This window comes from Diceros bicornis, chromosome 1, assembly GCF_020826845.1.
Source record: "Diceros bicornis minor isolate mBicDic1 chromosome 1, mDicBic1.mat.cur, whole genome shotgun sequence".
NCBI lineage: Eukaryota > Metazoa > Chordata > Mammalia > Perissodactyla > Rhinocerotidae > Diceros > Diceros bicornis.
The window spans coordinates 76,266,349-76,278,706 of record NC_080740.1 but is presented as its reverse complement, the minus strand read 5'-3'; the positions used below and the strand labels follow the sequence as shown (position 1 = coordinate 76,278,706).

At 37.5% G+C, this 12,358-nt stretch overlaps 1 protein-coding gene across 3 annotated transcripts in view; it reads left to right on the top strand.

Annotated features, from left to right (window-relative positions):
- The window catches only part of ATP10B (ATPase phospholipid transporting 10B (putative)), a 305,435-nt gene that overhangs the window by 38,962 nt on the left and 254,115 nt on the right, over positions 1-12,358 (top strand). For 2 of the 3 annotated variants that reach the window (XM_058545355.1, XM_058545345.1), the window contains exon 2: positions 6,788-6,854. The gene's annotated coding sequence lies outside the window, so the exon portion shown is untranslated. Of the gene's footprint in view, positions 1-6,787; positions 6,855-12,358 lie in introns of those variants that run through there. The other variant, XM_058545378.1, reaches the window with a different exon arrangement.

Sequence of the window (12,358 nt, the reverse complement as noted above, 5' to 3'; positions counted from 1 at the left end):
ACAGCCAATGAACTATTAGTGAATTTGGAAAGTCTTAAATTCAAGAATATTTCCATTCACTTACTAGGATGTCCTAGTTTCAAGGTGCTTAGATTTGGATCCTAATTTCTTCTTCTCCTTCTCTAATGTACTCATCTACTTTCTTTCATATCAGTGATATGTATCAATAAGCAGAATTATCTTTGAGGGGTAGAGATACTTCAAGAGGTGCCAGTGACATTCAACGTGGATACCAGCAATGGCACCTGATTTTAACATGATTTTAGTGGGTATCCAGTTTGGTTCTGTTTGTCTGCTTTGACAGATTGGATGGTCTGCTCCAATTCAGAATCACCACTTTCTCTTCTCTCTTGATATCGGTTGAATTGAGTCTCCCCAAATTCCTATGTGAGTCCTAACCCCAGTACCTCAGAATACGGCCTCATTTGGAAATAGAGTCATGAAGATGTAATTAGTTAAGATGAGATCATACTGAAGTAAGTGGGTTCCTAATCCCGTATGACTGGTGTCCTTATAAAGGAGAAATGTGCCCATAGAGACACGCACAGAGGGAGAATGCCATGTGAACATGAGGACAGGAATCAAGATGATGTGTCTATCAGCCAAGGCAAATCAAAGACTGCCAACAAAACAGCAGAAGCGAGGAGAGTGGCATGGACCAGATTCTCCCTCAGCCCTCAGAAGGAGCCAGCTCTGCCAATACCTTAATCTAGTACCACTCGCCTCCAGAACTGTGAGACAATAAATTCTGTTAAGCCACCTAGTTTACGGTACTTTGTTATAGCAACCCTAGCAAACTAATACATCTCTCTCCACCAACTCCACTGAAAGAGGGAAGCGTTGGAAACTTGGCACCACTCTACTTTCTAAAAACTGCTGTCCCTTACTCGAAGAACAAATCTCATCACTGTCATTCCATATACCACACGTGCAAATGTACACTTGACTCAGAAGAGTCTTCTGCATTTTCAAGAAAAACAAGTGACCCTTTTATTAAAGAACTTGCCCTTGATTTGGGTGTAGTCGTTTAGCTGATTGGTTAATGAAAACATTTACCTAATTTCAGAGAACAAGCAAAAGCTTTATCTGTCTTTTTTAATATGGTGAAATTTTCTGGTAGAGCCTCAAGGGAAAAGTATCACTAATTACTTAAATGACATTTAGTCTACTGATTGTTGGACTATATAAACACTACGGATGTAACATAAGAAAGTAGCCATAGCTACTCTAACTTTTAATATGCTTAATGTAAAGGGCCTGGGGTTTTTAGTTAGTATTTTTTTAAATCCTTTAACATATGGCCTCTTATTTTGGTTTTTGTGTGTATTTGTTTTGATAATTTGGAAAGTTTATACTTATGTTCTAGTAATTATTTTAACTATAATATTAGTAACTATTAATCCTATTTAAATAGTATCTATCAACTTTCTGTTATAAGCAATGATAAAACTAGTGTATTTTCTCTCTTCCTCTTTATTCTAACACCCAGTTTTAGTTTACAGTATTATCTTTGCTAATGTTTCCTTTTGTTCTGTTATACTTCTTAGTGCTCAAGCCATCATTCTCAGCTATAAAATGTGAGAAAATAGCTATATTTATACCACCTGTCCTCATTTATCCCTCTGCTCCTCCCAATTTTTGTCGAAGTTAATAAAATGTATATGCTGCTCTGAAATCACTATCCTTGCATGACATTTAGTCTCAGTCCAATAGTTAAATAGATTCAGTTCTCACCACAAGTCTTTTTGCTGTAATTTTTATAATCATAACATATATGGATGGACTGAAGTTTGTCCTCCAATAGGTTTTTCAATAAAGACTCTTAGGAACAATATTCCTTAAATTCTTGCATGTTCAAAAATGCAATAGATAGTTTGGCTGGGTAGAAAGTTCTCAGGCCATATTTTCTGTACCTGAGAATTTTGTAAGCAATGCTGCCTGTCTTTCAGCATTTGCTGAAGCTATGTCCCCACCTTGTCCAGCACTGGAATTGTTTTCTTTTGGCTGCCCAAAGGATTCCCTCTGTATCTTTGACATCCAGTAACTTGCCCAGGATACATCATCATATTGGCCATTTTGTGTCACTTGTTTCCTGAAATATAGAGTGCCCTTTGAAACTACATATTCAAGTCTCTATGTCTGAAAATTTGTCTTTAATCATAATTCTTAATATTTGCTTTAGTTGCCTATTTCCATTTTCTTCATGAGAGGCTCTGATTATATACATCTTGGATAACCCCATCTGTCTTTGATACCACTAATTTCTCTCACTAATCCTTTTGAACTTGCTTTTCTATTCCTGTCTTCTGTGGTTTACTGCATTTATGGCCATTTTTGTTCTCCCTTGTGCTGCTTCTCATTTCAGATTCATTTCTGTGTTGGCTTCACTTTTATCTTCCATTTCTTTCCTTAGACCAACTAGCTCTACTATTTTTTTCCTTTCATATTCTTACAACACTTCTCTAGGCTTCAGAATTCTGACTTGATCTTGGATTTTAGTGATGATTGCTTCATGAGGTGGTTTTGTTGTGCTGTGCACACAGTGAAAACTTGGTCACAATTTTATATTCTTCATGGCAATTTTTTTTTATTGAGTGTTCATTATTTTTCACTTGTTTTTCCTGGTTCATTCCCCTTTTGTTCTTCATAGTGTCTGTCTATAAAAGTGACAATTTTTATGATGTTTCCTTTGTGATTACTCGTCTTTGAATAAGATTCCTTGTTTCTAAGCCAGTTAATTTGCAGGAGGATTTTATGAAGGAAGTGCTAGGGGGAATTTTAAATGGAGGATTTTATAAGTTTTTTCAGACTTTTCTTTCCCCAACTGAAAGAAATTGGCAATTATAGAACTATTTTCTGTCCTGCAGGTACTTTTGTCCTTGAAATCAGGCTTTTGTATGATTTTTATATTTAGTCCTACTCTCTCAGCTTCTCTTAACCAAACAGGGAGTAGGGGTAAGATGATAAATGATAGTAGCCTAGGAGATGAATTGTATTATCCAATTCTCATATTGATGGGAAAAAATGAGAGCTGTTAGATATGGCACCTGCATTTACAGTTGGGTTGGGTTGAGTAGAGTAATAACGACAACTATCATTGAGAATTTATGCCAGATGTGTATACACACACACACGAGATATAGATATATATAGACAGAAGGAATTGATAATCATGTAAAGTAGACATTATTTTGCTTATTTTTCAGAAGAAGAAGCTAAAGGTAAGAGATTAAGTAGCTTTCTAAGGTCAAACAACCAGTAAACGGTGGCAGAAGTGAAATTAGAACCAAGTCTGTGTGAATCAATTCCGAAGCTCACTCATAACCTCACTGACTCCAGTGGTTGATACAGAGTTAACCCTTATAGAAATTACTTAGCTTCTCTGTTTAATTAATGCAATTGAATAATTATAGCTTGGGTATGCACCAATATGTCCCTGGCTTCATTCACTATTGAGCGCCCCAAATCTTGACTCTCTTAATCTGCATAGGTATAACAGTAGGAATTCCAGGATTCTCCTCACCAAATATTCCTGGGAATCCAAAGGCATGCTTAATGTGTAATCCCAATGAATCCTAGTCCTCATCAATTTGTAGGTCTTAGAGAAGGTCATTTACCTTCCCAAAGCTTAGAGTAGTGTCATGTAGTTGGATTTGTCAAGAGGAGAAAGACTTTTCTCTACAAATTTATGATAATCTAAACTCTGACTTCCAGATCAGAGATATAATTATGCCTTTTATTGTGAGAAAAAAAATTTAAGACAGTGTGTTTTCATATTGAAACATAAATTTGTTTCTGATCGTATATGGTCATATGCCTTAGAAATGAGGTTCTTTTTGGAAAATATGCAAGGGTTTTTTGTTATGCTTTGTTTTTGTCTTAAGAAAATCATAAAATTCACAGCAGTGTTTTCAGCAAGTGAAATGTTGAGTGCAGGTGGGGAAATTGAGTAGTCTCATTGTAAACCCTGTGATGATGTTTACTTGTAAATTTAAATGAGAGAGAAAGAGTAAATGGGATCAAGTGGACTGTAGGTTTTCTCTGAAATAATAACCAACTATTCAGCATGTTCAAGTTGATCAGGAAGCCGGAAGAATTTGGACAAAAAGGTCAAACAAGCACTGACTCTTTGTGCAAAATTCGCCACTACTCCACCCCAGATATGGTGGTGGTCTGGCAGCTTCTCTTGATGAGAAAAGGCTGTTGTGGTTTTTGTACAGAAGTTTCAGAGGGCAGGCCAGGCATCTCTGTGCCTCAGGCTTAATCCTCCTCTAGCCTTGGAACGGTGAGATGCTCAGGATTCGGTTGATTTTCACAGCTCTTAGAGATATCACCCGTTAGCTCTGTTAAATGGCACGTGTGCAGTGAAGTACATGCCATTTAACATGTATTTCCAAATACATACAAAGCCATAAAATGTACTTGAGAACCTCTAATATGAGGAGTAATAGTGCCATGTACCTTGAGTTCTAACATGTCGGCAATTATACACTGCATTGTAAATTAAATAATAGCATTTGGGGATTTAAAATATCTCATTAAAGGTACATATCAAGCATGAGATGCACCACAATTTCAGAAACATTAGTATGTGAAAAAGTGATAATATATGGTATATGACCTTTGATCTTATGAAACTAATTTGAATGGATTGTTCCCAAAGAATTTTCCAGGAAAAAAAAAAAAGCTACCAAGGATAGTGGAATATTAATCACTGCTGAGGCTGATGGAAAATCAAACATGGGCCTGTCATCCTACAATCTTTGGCCCAATTCAAAATTAATTACAATGTAGAATTGTGGGGAGGGCCACTTACAGACATACAGTTGGGGAACCTTTATCTGATGTTACCGATGTAATTGCAGAGATGGGATCCGTACCCTGCACAGGCACCAAAAGTCAGGGTAGACCCTAGAAAAAGCTCTGGATAGTGATATAGATAATACACAAGAAGTAAGGTGTAATTCCTGCAGAAAAATTACTTACATTTTAGTGGGAGAGAATAACTAATGCAACAGCTTATGTTGCAAGCAATCTGTGATTAGTTTGTGATTATAAAGAATCCCAAAGGAAGTGAATCAATGAGAATAAAGAAACTTGGCAAGGCTTCTTGGAGAAAATGTAAAAGACATGTGTCTCTAGAAATAAAAATCAGCATTCAGTTCCACAAACATATGTGTGTTGCCCATGATGTGCTAGGAACTGCAGTAGGTGCTATTTCTCTTCTTTTTTTATTTCATTTCCCACACATATATTATTTTATTATGACTGTCATAACAGTGGTTAACCTTTATTTAGAGCTCAAAGAGTATCACAAACTCAATATGCATTATCTATGAATTAGGAGATGGTGTTGTCCCCATGTTACAAGTGAGGTCATTAAGGCTTAAAGAGGTGAATAAACTTGCCTGAGGTCACACAGCTAGTAAAAAGTCAGAATTCCAACCCAGAACTGTTTAACGTAAAAGCTGTAGCTCCTAACCACGACCATATACTACCTCTTCGGCCTCCTTTGAAATTAGACCGGTGACAATTTCCTTTTTGTGTGTGTGAGGAAGATCAGCCCTGAGCTAACATCTGATGCCAATCCTCCTGTTTTTTTGCTGAGGAAGACTGGCCCTGAGCCAACATCTGCGCCCATCTTCCTCCACTTTATATGGGACGCCGCCACAGCATGGCCTGCCAAGCGGTGCATCAGTGCACGCCGGGGATCCGAAACTGTGAACCCCGTGCCACTGAAGTGGAGCGTGCGCACTTAACTGCTTGCATGACCAGGCTGGCCCCAACAATTTCTTATTTAAGAATTTGTGCTGCATTTAAGTCTCTGATTTTCCTCAAAAAGTGACATTGTAGAAAACTAATTTTGCCAGATTCCACAATACCTTCAGCTATATCATTAAATTCCCAAATCCATAATAGCCAAAGTTCATGTGAGTTGAAATTAAAGAGAAAATCAGAATAATTCATGCCCGGCCACAGTGTTGGGGGTGCGTGGGGAACATGTGCTATGAAATCACAAAGAGCAATGATAGGTTATTTTGGGATTTGTGGCATTTAAAAATTCAAACATTGAAAACCAAGAATATGAAACAGTTTATAGTAGTTTCTTTTAATTGAAACTTCATGACAGAAATGACCCTGACAGTCTGTGGTGATAAAGGTGATGACAGTGGCTTTGGCACAAATCAAGCTAACAATTATATATGGACTATCTATATGTGCAAAAGAAGGGAATGAGCATTGATTAAATGCCAGACAACAACGGAATACTACTCAGCCATAAGAAACAATGAAATCTAGCCATTTGTGACAACATGGATGGACATTGAGGGTATTATGCCAAGTGAAATAAGTCAGAGGGAGAAGGTCAAATACCGTATGATCTCACTCATTAAGTAGTAGATCATAACAACAAACACATAGAGACAGAGATTGGATTGGTGGTTACCAGAGGGGAAGCGGGGAGGGAGGTGGGTGAAAGGGATAATTAGGCACATGTGTGTGGTGATGGATTATAATTAGTATTTGGGTGGTGAACATGAGAACATGATGTAATCCATGCAAAAATAGAAGTATAATGATGTACATCTGAAATCTATACAATGTTATAAACCAATGTTACCACAATAAACAAAAATAAATAAATAAATGCTAGTGTTCTAAGAATACGTAATATTTTGCATGTTAAGAGTGTATATGAAAGCAATTATCCTGATGTAAACCATAGTGAATCAATCTTTTCTTCTATCTCCAGAAATGAGATTTTTCTTTATCTTTGTCATTACAGATATCAACATAAGTTATTTAGAAGAAGAAAAGCAAGACCATTTCCAGAGTTGGTATTCCTGTGTTTGGTAAGTTTCTATTCTTAGATATTTCCTTCCATGAGGTTGCATCTTAAATACAACTATAATATATACTTATTTGGGGTGACTATTTAGAATCCCTGACCTCTTTCTGATTAGATAACCCCCTTTTCTTGTTAATACTGCATTCCATGAGGTTAGAAGAGATGACTTTGCCACAGAGAATGTACATGAGCTGGTGAGTCAGAGTATCCACCCCTGTGGCAACAGTGATTGGTCCTGGGATGAGCACTCAATTCAATCTGAACCAATTAGAGGCTTTCCTGGGACTCTGGCATAATAAAATGCGTTAGGAAGGATTTTCTATTGGGGCTTCTAGGCTGAGTCAGTATGTGTGTCTGGAGTTTCCAAAGGCCGTCTGGCCCACCAAATGGAGAAATCCAGTCTAAAACACAAAAAGAGAGAGCTTATGACATGGTTGGAGCCCTTGGATCTCTGGACATTCCAGTTCTGTGAGCGAATGAATTCCCCTTTTAGCTTAAGTAGTTTGAGTTGGGCAGAAAACCGTTGGGTAGAAATACAGTGCTTACAGTGACCTCATTGAGACAGTGTGAAGTGGCAGAAGTACACTGGATTAGGAGTTATAAAATAGTCTTGATGTTGACGTTGACTCGTGACCTCGAGCATACTTTCTAATCTTCCTGAGTCTGTTTCCTTTATCAGTGATACGCTAATATAGGATCACATGAAATCCGAGGCTCTATTTTGTCTTCTGTTTTTATTCCAAGTTCCATTGCTTTAACTTTATTAATTCATAGTTATCTCTCACCTAGGAGTCATAGGGAAAGGTGAGCCATACACACTGCTTACTAGCACATCTACCTAGGGCAAGGCTTTTATTTCTAGATGAAGACCACATCTGTCTGTTCCCCCCACATCACTGTTCCCAGGTCTCACTCCACCTCTATCCCAAGCAGCTACCTTGCAAATGCGTGTTGCTAAACAGCCCCAGGGCCTGCACAACAATGCACATTTGGCTCTGAGAAAAATCCATCCCTTCCACTTGGAAAATCAACTTGAGTACTTGCATTCAACGAATAGAAAATCATGTACGAAGACCACTGTGCGATGTTGCTTATTTAATGTCTTTATTTTTTTCTTTATATTCCCCTAACACCTATTTCCATCAATGATTTCTGCACAAATGCACAATGAAAACTTCTAATTCTTTTGAAAAGGGGATTCACGTCTATTACACTCAAACATAATAGACTCTGAGACTAGAAATTCCATTTTAACTAGCATCGATATCTTAATTCTGCTGCATGTTCTGTACTATTTGTCATTTACCTCCTGAATCAAGTCAAAAGTATTACATACAGAGATTGGCATGTCTTTTGAATTTAACTGTGTACAGATTATTAAAATTCTACAATTTTAGAAAAACCTGAGATTCATCGTATTGACATTCTCCTATGGGGCAAGCTGCCCAGGAAGTGTCTCAGTTCTGAGCGTGTTCTAAAATAAAGATTAAGCCTCATACTAAGGCCAAAATCTTGCTTGAAATTTAAAAGATGTCACTATAACTTATTGGATACCGACATAAACAAGACCAGTGCTACAGTTAGGCAAGTGAGTTCTTTTAGTTGGCTCCTGTTACAACTATGTGTCATCAACAGAATTTACCTCCAATGTACCCAGATATTAAAAGATGTGTATCATTAAGTGTGAATAACCACCATTTGTAAGTTCTGTAGATATTTTTATATCCTGCTTTATATAACTCTTATAAGATCCTAGACATACACAGAAATATTTGTGACTTGCATATAGTTTTTTTTTTTTTTAATCCTAGACTAGTGCCTCCTTAGCAATAAGTTTTTTGGGGACCTCTAGTTAATTTGCCACGTAAGCAGAGAGACCTTGGACGCCCAATAGCTATGTCAATGAGTTTGACATTCTCTAAAACTACAACTTTCAACTTCTAAAATCCTCTTCTAAATCCCCTAAATGATCAATGACATACTTAAGTTAAATATGCTTGCAGAATTCTATAGTTTCCCTTTTACCAATTATACTTAAGGAGAAACCTTTGCTCCTGTTCAGAATAAACCACCAGTGTCAAACATATGTGATGATTCAGTGGGAGGAGCATTGGGCTAGGACATCCTTTACTTCTGTCACTTCTTTTTGCTTGGACTATTAAGGTAGTCTCCTAACTGGTTGCTCTGGGTTCAGTGTTTTCCCTTGATGATTTATTCTAATATCAAATGTATTTTCCAAACTGATAGCTGCCCCCAATCACCATTCCAATTAAAAACCTCCCACTGGCTTCTTGTTGCCTCTAGGATTAATAATGATAGTAATAACATTAATACTTATGAAAGCCAACGCTTACTGGATTTACTCTATGCTAGTCACTATGTGAAGCACTTTACATACATTTTCTCGTTTGATTTTCACCGTAACTCTCCAAAAGTTCATGGTTGTGGAAACCAAGGCTCAATGAGGTTAGGTAATTTATCCAAGATCACATAGCTAGTATGTGATGGAACTAGGATCTAAACTCAGATCTATCTGACTAAAGATTGTACTATTAGCTATGATACTATTCTATCTCTTCTTCCTAATGAAATGCAGCTTCCTTGGCCAGTCTTTCATAAAGTGGAAACTCTTCATTTGTTCTCATAAATCTCTTGATAGTCTAACACATACCCTCTTCTCTCTCTCAGTTTTCATTGTCTTTAAAAAGTCATATTCCAGGGCCAGCCTCGTGGCTTAGGGGTTAAGTGTGCGCCACTCCGCAGCTGGCGGCCCGGGGTTCAGATCCCGGTCAAGCACTGACGCACCACTTCTCCGGCCATGCTGAGGCCATGTCCCACATACAGCAACTAGAAGGATGTGCAACTAAGACATACAACTATCTACTGGGGCTTTGGGGAAAAAAAGGAGGAGGATTGGCAATAGATGTTAGCTCAGAGTCAGTCTTCCTCAGCAAAAAGAGGAGAATTAGCGCGGATGTTAGCTCAGGGCTGATCATCCTCACACACAAAAAAAAGAAGTCATATTCTATCTTTCAATTCTTTAGTTTTCCTTTTCTTCCAACCTTTCTGCTTTTGCTTTTCCTTTCAGCTTTATGTACTTGCACCCATTCTCTGCATCTTCAGTCATTCAATGAACAAGTCACTATTGTTAAGCGCTTGCTGATTGGTCGTTATCTCTGTCTTTCATAAACTCACTGACTAGTAAGGGCACTAGATATGGGGGTGGGATCTATTCCATAGTAGAAATAGCTGCAAAAGATGAAAGTGACCCTATTCCAGTGCCTAGCACTCAAAAAAAGTATTGGTAAAGAATCAAAGTCCTAATCTCTTTATTAAATCTTATCTCTCATCTTCTGGGGTGGATAATCTTATTTCTCACAGGTAAATTATAAACTGAGCATAAAACAAAGTCCTGTGTTTCTTTTGTACCACTTCCACTCATAGCTTAGGTATAGGTATGTAGTAAATATTTGGTATGTTCTTGCCTAACAAGCATGTGTGTATAAGATATGTTTTATGTCCTGCCCAATTTTTCCAAGGAATTTCTTTGTGGAATGTATGTATTAAGTAATATAAATGTCTATATTGGCAAGTATATTTCCAAATATATAGAAGGTTATTGTGCTGAAGGAGAAAGAACACTGGAATAGGGATAGGAATTTAAGAATCAAGACTAAGAGTCAGGCCAGCCCCGTGGCTTAGTGGTTAAGTGCGCGCGCTCCGCTGCTGGCAGCCCAGTTCAGATCCGGGGCGCGCCCCGAGGCACCGCTTCTCTAGCCATGCTGAGGCCGCGTCCCACATACAGCAACTAGAAGGATGTGCAACTATGACATACAACTATCTACTGGGGCTTTGGGGAGAAAAAGGGAAAAAAAAAAAACGGAGGAGGATTGGCAATAGATGTTAGCTCAGAGCTGGTCTTCCTCAGCAAAAAGAGGAGGATTGCCATGGATGTTAGCTCAGGGCTGATCTTCCTCACACACACACAAAAAAAAAACACTAAGAGTGCTGAAAGATGTATGCCATTTGATAAATATCTTCTCTGAGGATGGAATTAATGATATCTGCCTTATTGGCTCCATAGAGTTATGTTAAGCGAATTGGGTAAGTGACATGAAAGGCTTTATAGTCTATACCAGTGATTCTCAAAGTGTGGTTCGAGGACCCCTAGCGGGTTTACTATATCAGAGTTCAACCAGAGAAACGGAACCAGTAGGAGATATAGATTAAGAGACTTATTGCAAGGAATTGATTTACATGATTGTGGGGCTGGTGAGGCAAGTGTGACACCCATAGGATAGGCCATCAGGCAGGCCAGGCTGGAATTCTCAAGCATAAGCTGAAGCTGCTATCCGCACATGGAATTTCCTCCTCTTTTCCAGGAAAGACACAGCTCTGCTTCTAAGGCCTTTCCACTGATTGAATCAGGCCCATCCAGATTATCTAGGATAATCTCTTCTATTTAAAGTTGACTGATTATAGACTTTAACCACACCTACAAAACACCTTCACAGCAATACCTAGACTGATGCTTGATTGAATAACTGGGACTGTAGCCTAGCCAAGGTGATACATAAAACTAACCATCACAGTCACCAAAACTCTTTCAGGGGGCACATGAATCTTTCCTTTTCCATCTATAAATGAGGCTGGATTTTTCTTCATATACTTTAAACGGAGCAACATAGTACAACAGAGTGAATGCATAAACAGATATGAAAATCCAGCTGTCTTCTACTAATCCAAATACTAAAGAGATTTAGAAAGATTCCCACTAATTTTTTGTTTTGGAAAATCTAGTTATTTTTCATGAAAATATTACATATTAATATGTAATCAATATATTCTTAAATCATTATTTTAGAATTTTCTAATTTTAAGTTTCTGATACAGTCAATATAGATGGAAATAACACAAACAAAAATTTATCAGGATCCTAAATAATTTTTAAGAGTGTAAAGGAACTCTGATTCCAAAAGGATTGAGAACCACTATCCTACACAAGTGTAATGATTATAGAAACTTACCTTTATCAGTGAAACAAACACCTCAATAGTTATCCTGATATTTGGCATAAATCATTGCAAATGACTTCTATTACACAGCATGAAGTAGATAATATAAAAACTTGGCCTTACTTTATGAATATCAAAACGATCTAATCTGTTCCTCCTCATGCATTGATTTAAACAAATTATTATTCAAAGAATCACAAGCTCCTTTTGTGATCTCCTAATGACTTGACCTGATGCTATAAATACCTATTTGAATTTTGGCTATAAATACTTTCAACATCAATATTCAGTATTTTATTCTAAAACTTATTTTTTGCAGATCTCAGTAAGTTATCCCTGCCAAGTTTCCTTACACGACGGTCAAAAGGTTTATTTGGGGGATATTTTTATTCATGTTTTATATACTAAAAATTGGTAAGCTAACAAAGTGGGCAAGAAGGGAGTTCTGGTGACTTTCTATCCCACTGGGTAAACTTTGAGTTATTCTTTACTA